The following is a 12,935-nucleotide window of genomic DNA, read 5'->3' as shown; positions in this document are numbered from 1 at the left end:
CTTCAGCTGGAGTGCAGAAGATCTGGCACTCTGGGTGGAGATCAGGCAAAGACAGGCGAGCTGGCACAAAGGTACCGCAGATGACATCCTGGAATGTGGAACACAATGACGCACGCATGAGCGGTAAATCACTTGCTGACATTGGCATATTGCAGAAAAAAAAAAAAAAGCATCTAAGGCCTGACAGAAATCAAGTCATCTGCATGTGCACAAAGTGTGTTATACCATCTGTGACCGTTTAGCAGCCTCGAAGCCTGTGTGGCCATGATGGCATGTGGAATCTTTGGGCAATATGTTGACCACAGAAACAATAGAAACAAGATTCCACAATGAAAATGTCATAAGTACCCTCGCTCCTTTTCCTCTCCCTCCTCCCATCCCTTCCTCTCCCTTCTCCTGACTTTAAAAGAGCCCCAGGGTAAGATAAATTAATGTATTTAAGATGTGGAAATCAGATATTGAAATCTTTGCCCTCGCCATCCTCCCCCTTCTTCCCCTGCTTCTCCCTAAACCCCCAGCCTCCCTCACCCCTTCTCCCTCCACTGCTGCTCTCTTTAATAGAGTTTAATAGTGCACAGGGAGACAGTGTGATAGATAGACTGAGAGAAACCGAAGAGATTTGGTTCAAACTTCCCTTTTTTTTTTCTTCTTCACAGTGCACATTTTGTGTCAAACCTTTTTTTTTTTGTTTTTACTGTGCCCTGGGCTTTGCAATTGATAGCCTCCTCAAAAAACCACCACCCCTTCTCGTCCTCCTCCTCCTCTTCTTCCCTCCACACCTTCCCACCCCACTGAACCCTGGCCAGCCACAGCTGCCTGACCAGATGTGAAAGAGAAAGAAAGGGAGGAGAAGGAGAGATGGAGGACAGGGAGAGGCCACCTCCTGCGGGGAATGAAGATTGAAATAGAGAGCGGAGAAGGAAGAGAGATGGAGAGAGAAAGGAGGGAGAGGGAAAGCTGCAGAGAGAGGAGATGAGATATACATTTTTTTTAAAAATGCAACAACTTAGCTAAGAATCTGATGTGAGAGAACAAGCATAAATTATTCCTCTTTAGACAGTACCTGGCCTTGTCATTAGAGACCACCTACCCAGACCACACTAGGCCTCAGAGTGGCCAGTCATCAAATACCGGTAAATTCATTATTTCTGCAGCTTCACGCCTCTTTGTTTTTTTTTTTTACAGCTATAATCATCACCAAAATAAAAGTTTTTTCACAGCTTTTATCACTGCAGAAGGTCAAAATGAGAGCAAAACCCTACAAAAAAAAAAAAAAAAGTGACCAGAGCAGAACAACATGTTGCAGCTCCATCGGTAGGTTAGCGGAGTCCGCATGTATCAGGGTTTCTCCATGGGCAGAACTGATTTATGAAGCAGCTCAGCGCTCTAAGCCCCGAGTCCGCGCTCACACCGTACTCCTGGGGGCTGTCTGATTAGAGATGGGGGAGAGAAACCATGCACTCACACACCCCACCATTTGGTTCTCATTACACACATGTACGTGCACACCCTGGATTCACGTACACACCCTCGCACACGCACAGAACGAGCAGCACGCTAAAAGATGCAGATGCAGACTTGTGCAATCTCATGGAGTGCCATTTCTAATTTACCTGCGTATTATGAAATTGGGCATTGGCGGCTGTAGCCCTGGGAAAAAAAAAACAACCCAAAAAAGCATCGCATTAAGAAAGAATGCAGCACACTTTCCACACAATATTTATGATGCCCATTTGAGCGGATTCCTGATATAAAAAAGCGTAAACAGTGTTCTCCTCCTCGTAAGTCCCGACTTTATTGGTTCTACATGTTCAGATCCACTTTAAAATTGTCACACTTTCTCTCGGCTTTCTTCTTCTTCTCTTTACAACACTGTTCCGCCCAATAAAGGCAATGAAATAACGTCGGCTGAGATAACCTCTCCTCGTGAAAAATTCATTTATTTTATACAAGTTTCGCCTCGAATGGGCGGACAGTTTTGCAGGTGCTATCAAGGTGGCGGTGTCAACTCCAAACCTGATTTTGTGCATTTTTTAAGGAAAACTAGCTCAGGATGGTACCCCATGCTGTTTAACACAAGCGTTAATATGAGAGGACTGTAAACACTCGGCTGTAATCGCAGAACACAGCATGTGGTCGCTTTGCCTGCAATGAGATGAGGAGACGCATGTGTTAGAGGTAGAAATGAGAAAGCCTGAGGGGTGCGAGGCTAATTCACAACACAGAAATTTGAACTGCGGACCAAAGTATGACAACTCAGGCAGGGTGAGTAGCATCCAACGCAGTTTGTGTTATGTTCAGGATCACGGGCCACTTGCAGGATGTCATTAAAATCTTGTTAAATATATATATACACACACACTGTCTCCACCCACGCTAGGCCTGACTCTGAACTCTCACCTCTTTGGTAGCTTCTCAAACCAGACTCCTTCTGGTGTCTGCTTTGACCCCCAACACTTTACAGAGTGACATCAGAGCCCAGCAATGGACGGAAACACGCAACTCACGTAGCTTAACCGGCCAATCTATGCCCCTCACCAGGTCAGGGACATGACGCCGGCGCTGTAATGTATAAACCAGATGCACACGCGGACAAACACACCCATGCATACCAGACGACACACACTGCGCTCCGTAATCGATCATAGCTGCAGTCCTGCTGAACCCAAAATTTGAAATATGTACCACTGAACAGAGGAAGAGTCCTGTTTTTTGTCTGAACTTACGATATATGTTGATGTGCACGGATATTTGAGCATTAAAGCAAAACTTCAATGTTTCTTGGTTGCAAGTTGCTTTATGTTTTCATGTGTAGTTGTGTAATGTTATTATTACCACCATCTTTACTATTACTTATTGATGTTCTATTGGTATCCTAGGGTGACAAACGCAATGCATAATTGTTTTTCCGACACTTCTCTCGCAACCAACACCTGTTTAGGAGGCAGTCGAGGTCCCCCAGCGTTCATATCCAAGTGTGAAAAGAACAATGAGGCGGACAAAATTGGATGGTAAGATTCTGCGAGGGGACGTGGCGGAGACAGATCAGGCTCTCTCTCCGAGGGGGTGTCCCTGTCTGACAGGAAGTGTAGGTCAGCGCTGGACGTGTGTGTGTGCGTCTGTCTGCCTGTCTGTGTGTGTGGCCAGGTTCGTAAGCAGCAAGGTCAAGGCCGTACAGCCAGCCAGGAAATGACCCAAAACATGCACATGAAGACTTAACCCCGTGCGTGCCGCGCCGTCTTCTCGTCCGAGGCTCTTACGCGGACGAAAACTTATCAGAGAATTGAATTTTGCAGCAAACGCGTCGGTTTGCATCAGTAAAATCCTTTGAAGCAAACATTAAAGTGTTTTTTCTTTTTTTTCTTGAAGGTAAAGCAGGTGAAGCCTGAATCTATCGAGGGGAGATTTTTTTTTTAAATCATTGACGATGATCTGACTGCTGAATGATGTAATTCTTGGAAATGGATGAAGTAATAAACTGTCTACGTGAGCATCCGAATACACGTAAGAATATTTGGAATACTTGAACGGAGGTGCTCTAAATTTAGCCTCCCCTTGACTTTCCCTCTCCCCTCCCAACACTTCTGCCTTCCAGCCTGAAACAATGGACCCCCTATGTCCCTCCCCCATCCTCCCCCCCACCCACACACACACACAAACACACACACACAAACACACACCCTGTGCCATTATTGGATATGCTGCCTCTCCCTATTTGGGTGTGTGTCTGTGTGTGCATTTGGAGTCCATCTGGCCTCTGGAGTCCCATAAGGAAGAACAGAGTGTTTAGCGGCTCCTGTGCTCACTTTGCAGTGTCGTTTCCGTGGCGTTGGGGACACCGTGCCTCGGCGGACAGGAAGTGACACTCGGGGGGGGCGAAGGAATTCTCAGACAGTAGGCTCAAAGTGACGTATAAAATATGCCATGAGAGGCGAGCTTATGACATTTTTGGACAGGACATCGCTGCCTGTCAGCAGACACGTTTACATCAATCCTGTCCAACTCTGACTGACCCATTAACTCATCAGGTTATGTAAGCAGCACGCTCTGAATATCCAGAGGCACCGCGTATCTGCGCGTCTTCATCCTGCTGCCACTCTGGAAGGGCATGGTCGCCTACAGTAGCACACAAACAGGAGTCGCTGGTGTGATCTCAGGTTCATCCTGTTTTGGTGTGCAACTGCAACCTTGAAACATGTCATTTTCCTGAAGTGTCTTGGTAAAAACAAAACGTTTGTTATCATCAACCGTTTGTGAGGAAGCCTTGCTGGCAGCTCATTAGTTCATCCTCCTTTTCTCTTTTCCTCTCCGCTCTCCTCCTCTGTAACCACCCAACATGCAGTTTTCCCTTTTTTGTTGTTGTATTTCTAAAGGTAAAAATTAACCAACTTTGAAAATAATTCCATTTGACAAGCGGATTAACGCCGCTTTATATTCCAGCGATAAATATATAACCAGTGAGCGTAGCACCGAAGCTAGAAACAGGAAGACAGCCAGTCTGGCTCTGTTCACGTAACAAAATCAGCTTACTGGACCCTTTTAAACCACATAACCTAACACAATATATCTTGTTTGTTTAATCAAATACAAAAACCAGCGTGCAGAACTAAATCTTAACCATGACCATGACTTCCCGCAGCTGATGGCCTGAAAAACTGCTCGAAGCTGAGAAATACTTTCACATAACCCCACAAGATGACATTATAACACTTTGGTGTTAATTGGTAAGCTTTACGGGTTTTGGTAAATGGATTTTGTTACCTTTGTTGTAAAAGTGTCTTGGCTAGAGCCTGGCCAGCTGTTTCAAGGGACATAAAAGCAGGACTAGAGTTTGGCCCAGAGCTGCAAACCAACACAACCAGAACATTAAGACAATGCAGTCCCTGAGAGGAATGTCTCAATAGTCTAATTTTATCTAACAATACAAACCAATGCATCATTGAAACACCAGGATAATACTACCATATTATAGTCAGTGGAAATATAATAATATTATTATGACCTTCTTCACATGATGGGTTAGCTCCACTTACTAAACATAGCTAAAAACCCCTTCCTTTGTACTGTTTCAGCTGCTTCTTTAACAGTTAGCTAATGCATGAAAACCTTCACTTCAAGTCTGTTGCAATTTCCGTGAACCACACAAATGTGATCAACTGAGGTGAAAACTCTCAGGTTGCAAAAGTAGATCTACCAGCCAGCTTTAATTGTTGTTTCTTTTTTTATTTAGTTAACTATTTTTGGTTCTTTCCAAAGGGATAGTCCTGGTACTCGGTCTTCCTCATTTCCACTAATTTACTTGCGTTTTTTCCATATATCCCAGCATGCTATTTAAAAATTACAAATGTGAGACGACCTAACATTACCCAGGATATTTAGCTTAACAGCATTCTAATGTAGAGTTTGACAATAGTTGCACCTGTTTGCTATTGTTAAAAACAGGCTCAATATGATAAGAAGTAAGAAAAAGCAGCCGTGACACAGTGTCTCAGAAGGCATATAAGGTGTGAACATTTAAGTATATTAAATCTATTGGACATGTAAGATATAGTCGGTACAGATGTCTGTTATTACTCAACAGACTAAGTCCCGCCAAAGTCCTTTCCAATAGAGAAATATGATGAAGATTCCAATTTGTAATTTAAACTCAAATTTCTGCATTACTTGGTTAAAATTGGCTTGAAAACTTAAGCTTAATTGGGTTTAAGATTTCAAGTCCCCCTTCCAAATCTAAAAACAATTTTTGACTTGTCCCATGGTGGGAGAGTCGCTGACAGTTTGAAAGAGTAAAAAAGTCTACTCTAGGAGTTATGAGGGGTAGACAGGACATAAAGCACCACCTGGAGTTTCATCCAGAATAGTGATGGACAAAAGAGTGTCAGTCTCAGAGTTGGGTTGTATTTACTTCCAGGTTAGGTGCTAAAACTACATATTGGTTAAAGATCGACACCAAAATTACTTGGTTAGGGTTAAAATACAAACCTTTCACTACATATTTAAAGAATCTCCTCCATTTTCTGGGTTACTATAGTGACAAGTCCCTATCGAACACATGGCTGTAGAGACAAGACAGTGAAGCAATAAAAGCAATAGCAAAGATGCGTTGATTAGAAAAGTATTTTACACACAAAAGTAATTCCTTCACAACAAGATTGGGAATGCTGTTTAGTTGTATAGAAATGTTTGGATTGTTTCAGGCTTTTATATGCTGTTAAAACCATTCCATCAGATGTGACCAATCAGAAAACACCACAGGAGAAAGTGTGTTCTTGTATTATTTTTCAACATCATTTAATGCACTTGGTTCACCGATGTCCAGGCTTTGCTGTCCCTTCACAGAAGAAGGTCACATCTTGAGAATCCAGACTCCTCAGCTGCATGCATGACTTCATCATCACTCTGAAAATGGCAACTACACAAGTGGGATTTCAGTTTGGGAAACAGATAGAAGTCAGGCAGTGCAGGTCGGGTGAGTTCGGTTCATGGGGCAACAGTTCAAAGCCGCATTTGGCTGCTTCTGCCACCTGTACTGTGTTGACAGACTTATTGTCCTGAAGCAACAGCAGCCTGCTCAACGCTTTCCTCTGCTTTTCTCTTTGATTGGTTCAAACATTGGAGTTTTTGTGGACAGTGATAGAAGGCTTTAAAGTGCACAGTTAGGCCCGAACGTTTGTTTTTGGGTGAGGCAGAGAGTGTTTTAATGTACCCTCCTATGTATTTTAGTGCTTCATTTTACTCCAAAATTCTGAAATATCTGATATGTATGGAAGCTATAGGATCTCAAATAAAGTTCTGTATGTTTGCACAGTATGTTGTTTTTTTTTTTTAAAGATGCTCTCCTCTGTAATCATCCTCGCTGTTCCTCTCACTCCCTCGTCTTGTGCTCTCCAGCTACTTCCTCTGTCTCTATGTTCTGCACTCGCTGTACTAATGTGTGTGTCTGAAGCATGTGTGTCAGTGTCCATCTCTCCGTGGCAGCATTCCAGTAAAACTGAGCCAGTGAGGGGTCTCTGTCTCACATCCCTCTTCAATCAAACACAAACACACACGTCCGGCCAGCCTGGCCCACGCTATCTTTCCCTGCCTCCCAGTGCCAGATGCACACACCCTGTGCTCTCTCCTCCTCCTCCTCCTCTCCCAACATTCCTCCTCCTGCCTCCTCCTTCTCCGTCTCTCTCCTCTGCTTTGCTTTTCCTCCTCCCTCCTCCTCCTCTTCCCCTCCGGTTCAGCACCCCTGTGCATCACATTGTCTCCCGGCTCTTCATCTTTCCCCACTTCCTGTGTCCTGCTCCTTGTGCCCCTTACACCCCCTCCTCCTTCCTTCGCTGCCTCTCTGGGCTCCTCTCTCTCCTCGCGACGTGACTTTTAGCACAGACAGTTGGGGCCGCTGCCAGTAAACTGGGGCAGAACTGGCCGAAGATGTCCACTGGCTGGATGTGGTGTCCATGCGCTGGTCTGACTGTCACACACTGTATGCAAGAGACACCTAAACAAGGCAAAGAACACCCAAACATATTTGCCGTCTTCATCTCTGAGTACAAATTAAATGGCTGGATTAACACTGGGCCAAATATGCTTGTACTTTCTTGTCAGACCTTGGAAGAAAGCATTGATTCCACTTACATACAGTATGTATGTTAAATTTAAAGCCTGATGGTAACTTTAGCTCAGCCTAATTGGTTCAAAAGATAAAATCCACCGACCACCAGCTTTACAGCCTCATACGTAAACGAGAGATGAAAATGAAATAGGTTCTTTTTTAGGAAATCTGTGGATACGGTTTAATAAAAGTAACTTCTTTCCACAAGAACACAACACCTAAGAGATGATGACTTTTTGTGAATTTACTTAAAAAGGCACATGCACCCAATATTTTCTGTGATTTTGAAAGATTTCAAAACAGTCAAGACAGTTTAGTCGGTATTCTAGACACATAAAAGATTTTCATTTCTAAATCTAAATCTTTTTAGTTTTCTTATATTTTATTGTATACTTTAATTTTTCTTTTTTGTACTTTTTCATTTTTCCTTTTCCTTTTTTCCCACTTGTTTTCTGTAACCTCATAAGTTTAGGCACTTTTTGTTTAATTACATTGTTATTAATGTCTATTATCTTTGTTGAATGTTTTGGGTTCAAGTTTTTATGTTGTGTATAATAAAAAATGATTATTTTTGTGTACGTTTCATACTAAAAAGATACAATGTCGTTGTTAGTATAGAACTAGCCAACAAGTAAATTGTTAATTAGTGAGCCACTGAGCTTTAAAACTGTTAGTAGACAGATTTTTCAACCTTTAGACAGTGTTGTACCAGCTGTTTCCTCTTGTTTCTAGGCTTTTTATACAAAGTTACACAAACCACCTGCTGGCTACGCTTCCTTAGATACTGTACAGACCCACAAATGGCAGTGACCTCCTCGTCTAAATCGCAGCAAGATAGCAAAAAAACGTATTTCCTAAAAAGATCAAGGGACATTAAGAATGCGGATGATTTAATGGAGCGAACAAGGGGCCAGTAAAATGTTTTCATGTTAATGGAAATAATGTAATATGAATCGAATTTGAATTATATTTTTGAGCAATACTAGAGACAACAGCCTCTAACATGTTTAACACAACATCAAATTAGGGAATATTTGTCAGAAGTATTGTCTTTAATGCAAGTAAAGCTCAACAGACTTGTAGAATCTATAAAAAAACAAAAAATGTAAAACTGGCACAACAATATACCTTCAAAGCAAGGTTGAGGCCTTAGTAAACTATGTTGAGCCTAAGATCAGACTTTTCAGTGTCACAAAGGTGGCGCTTATTTAACCTGCTAGATCACCATGGTAACTGATGCTGTACAGTTAACCTGCTTTAGCAAAGGCTCTGTTCAGGGTTTCGGATTCAAGCAACTGTCACCAATTCTTTTTGTGACGATATTCTTGCCCTGACAACCTGCTTGCATTCAGCTGAGATGTTTTTCTACTTGGTCCTGATTTTCTGTGATGTGGCAAAATAAATACATAAACTTACACGATGAACAATGTTTACCGGCATTCCTGTCTTCTTGCAAGAAACAACACTTTTTACCCTAATAAATGTTTATATTTGTCATCGTTTTTAATTATAACAACTGGTTCCTCCTGACTGAAGTCGGTGGCACACTATTGGTCCATTTCTTTGGCAGAGGAAGAGTCACATGATGCATCAAACAGTCCCTTTCATGTGAGAGTCTGATGAAGAAAACTTTGGTTAATAAAAAATAGTTGATTGCAACTTTATCTCTGTTAGGGGATTTAGGTTTTGTTGAACCATCTAGCACAAAGGAAGCCTGGCTATGTTGAAGCTCACTTCATAATACATGTACAGGCCCAACCTTGCCTCAACACATTATGTTGCTTTTTCCTTTCACTTGTCACCCATTCATTAGTCATCTGTAAGCGTGGTAGTTGTAAACTTCCTTTATTTTGTGTTGGGAATTTGGTATTCCGCTTTGAGACTTTTGTTTAAAAATCCACCGAGCTCCACTGGACAACGTGCTTTTGTTACTTCGTACATTTTCTTACTTTGTCAAACACAGAATCGTGACATAATTCGCTCCACGAACCACCACCAACGGCATTCATAACTGATAGGGGAATTGTGCTCATGACTCAGCTGAGGAACACCTTCTTTAATGCGATCGTGGGAATGAAAGAAGAGCCAGATTTGTCTAAAGAGAGCAATCGAGAAGAAGAGGAGGGGAGACAAGCTGCAGCTGGTACAGGAAGTGAGGATGATGCCAGTGGAGGGCATGAGAGCAAACTACAGAGCGGTCTCACGAGAGATCGCTCACACATACAAACATACGTGGTGCAACGAAGTCTGGTTTGTCCAGACATGTTGCTGTGTGTGTGTGTGTGTGTGTGTTTGCGAGCGTTATCAGAAGAGTGAGGATGGAGAAACAAGACGTCAAGTCATCCCTCTCTCAGTGTTTATACTCAGTCTAAACAGCAGACCAGCCACTGAGGCTAATGGGGTTCTAATCTACAGCTGGATGACACACACATGTCATCTTCTGAGTTCCTCTTCGTGCCACATGTGCGTTACAACATACTCTCACCATAATGTTCTCTTTAGACATTTCACTTTAAGCACTGACCTTGGAGTGCATGGGAGTTACATATTTTTCTGGTGCCTTTTTACATTATTTACATTCATGTGGCAGATGCTTTTTTTTTTTTTTTTCCAAAGTAACTTTTTCTTTTTTCTTTTTTTTAACCCACACAGGAAACAATTTGGGGTTCAGTGTCTTCCTCAAAGATATTACAAACATGTGGACAGGAAGAGCCAGGGTTGAACCACCAACTCGACTATTAATAGACGACCCGCTCTATCACCTGAGCAACCGTCAGAGCTACAGTTTCCTCTTTTGTTAACTATTTTCAGTATTAAGCTAGACGCAAGACGTTTTAGCGGGTTAAATGTTAACACAGAAATGAGCAGATGTTTACTCTCAGGCTCTATGGGAAAAACAGAGACATACAGTCATATCTAAGTAACACCTATCTTCTCGCCTTTAGAATTCGAGCAGCTACGCCTTTTTTACAATGCACAAACACACACACACACACACAAAAGGGAAAGTGATGAAGCACTTGATAATTTATTGCCCGTGTCAAACTGAATACAAAACTAATGGACTGCTTTTAAGTGTGTAACTCGATGCTGAGAAGGTAATGGACACCCTTAACAGGTCAGTGGCTTTCTCTGTTCTGTGACACTAGGAAACACACACACACACACACATACACACACACACACATATATTCGGGCCTAGGCTCCATCTTCGCCTGAAAGCGTGTCACCAAACACAATAGCGTCATAGTTCCAGCAACAGATCCGGTAGTCTCACCTTCACACTTGGTGTCACACTCAGAACACATCTCGTTGCCAGCACTTTCACATGAAGTCACTCTCATTAAATCAAAGGTCACAATTTGTATAGGCCCAAAACGCAGCGCCTATGCGTGTCTCTAACATTCACACTTAGCAGATTCCCCTTCTGAACTGCAATTGTTTGCATGCCAGCTCATTAGCTTGTTAAACTTTTTCCCCTCCAGGTCTGCGTTATAAAAGCTCTCTGTACCTTCCCTTCTAATAGATAAAGATCTCATGATTACTTCTAATGTTTGGGCTGACTGTAACTATATATATATATATATTCTTAATGTGTGTGTGTGTCACCCTGGCCGTCAGCCCCTCTCCCCCAAGGCCATGCAGCTTTGTCCAGGCTTGTCTGGTCGCAGCATTGCTCGATAGGAGATGAGCAAAATTTATGATGTAAAGTTCCTGTTTAACTTACAGTGTGCGCTTCTCCCTGTGGCTTCCAGCATCTGTCAATGACTAATGCATGAACCTCTTATACCAGTTTCTGTTATTTCCATGTGGGCTGGTATAAAACACCAACTTTCTGGAATGTTGAGGTCATTTTCGAGTTCAGCTAATAGATGATTCAGGATCCAGATGCCCAAATGGCTGCAATTTTATGCATGTTTCTTCATTGTTTTATTCACATGTTTGCTGCCTGACAGAGTATAATAAGTGGCGGAGAGTAGAGTATTGTGTGAACCGAGAGAAACAGGATGGGTGGATTTGTCAGGGCAGGTGCCCGCATGTTAGTCAATCTGCAGGCAGGAAATTGCACTGGCATAGACACTCAAACACACACATTGCCCACAAAATACACCCAATTTGTCACCGTGGCCCCTGCAGCAGCTGAAGCAATACTTCCTCCTCATACTTCTCTTGACTCCGCTCTGCTTCTCACACTGTCTTCAGCTCTCCTGATTTCATCTTTGTGATACGGTCTATACACCCAGTGCCGTCCTAATCCTCCTAATCACTCGCAGCGATACTTTAAGTCCCCCCGCGCATAAGCCTCGCAGTTAACTCCACTTTGAGTGAGCTGTTTATTGCCAAATTAAAAATTATACAGGCCAATAACATATATTTTAACTATTCGTCTGAAGTTTGGTTGCCAGTAAAGGTAGGTTCTCCCTCCAAGCAGAAGCCATCACATATTGCATTTACGTGGCCTTATACACTTTTATGAGGACTGATAAAAATTGAAGTTTTCAAGCCTCATTTCACCCTAAAGAGAGACTATTTAAGTTTAGAGCAGCTGACACTGTTGATGTCACTTTATAGGATGAGATGAAAAGAATTCCCCTTAATTTCCAAAGAATATCATGAGTCATGCTTTAAGGAAAAGGGTGTTTATGACTTAATTACAGTGTGACAGAACGTTAAATAGGTCATAAAATCATTCTCAACTTCCTTAGTCACATCACGTATGCAGCAGCAGCTAATGTTTGCTAACATTAGCCTCTAGAAGCTATTTGGAGAGAACAAAAATGAGCACTCACTATTTAATTCAACAAAGCAGTTATAATCCTCTTTTTTATTATTATTTTATTATTAGGGTCCGAGCACCCAAAAGGGTGCGAAGACCCTATTGGAACTGCTCGGATTATTATTATTATTCGTGCCAAAGACACGCGTTTTTGAGGCCCTAAACATACTCGAAAACTCACCAAAATTGCCATGTACATCAGACCCGGTGAAAAATTTTAAAATTTGGAAGAACAATACACACCTCAATAGAAAAATTGCTCCACAGCGCCACCTTCTAAATTGTCAAAAGCACATTTGGCCTAGAGCTACGCAATTTTGTAGGCATATAGAGCAGGTCAGGATGAATAAAAAAGTCAGGCTGGGCCAATTTGTAAAATGCAACACGGCTCAACGGCGCCCCCTACAATATTTCAACAAATTCCCATTGGGGCTATGTTTGATTTACAACTACTACATTTGCTACACATATGTAACAACTTGTGACGCACAAAAAAGTCCATTAGCATGTTTCTGTAAACTCGACAGGAAATCTGCCATGTTGGAAAAAAGGCGAGGT

This window comes from Stegastes partitus, unplaced genomic scaffold (assembly GCF_000690725.1).
Source record: "Stegastes partitus isolate 25-593 unplaced genomic scaffold, Stegastes_partitus-1.0.2 Scaffold908, whole genome shotgun sequence".
NCBI classification, from domain to species: Eukaryota; Metazoa; Chordata; class Actinopteri; family Pomacentridae; genus Stegastes; species Stegastes partitus.
Note: the sequence above shows the minus strand (reverse complement) of the source record.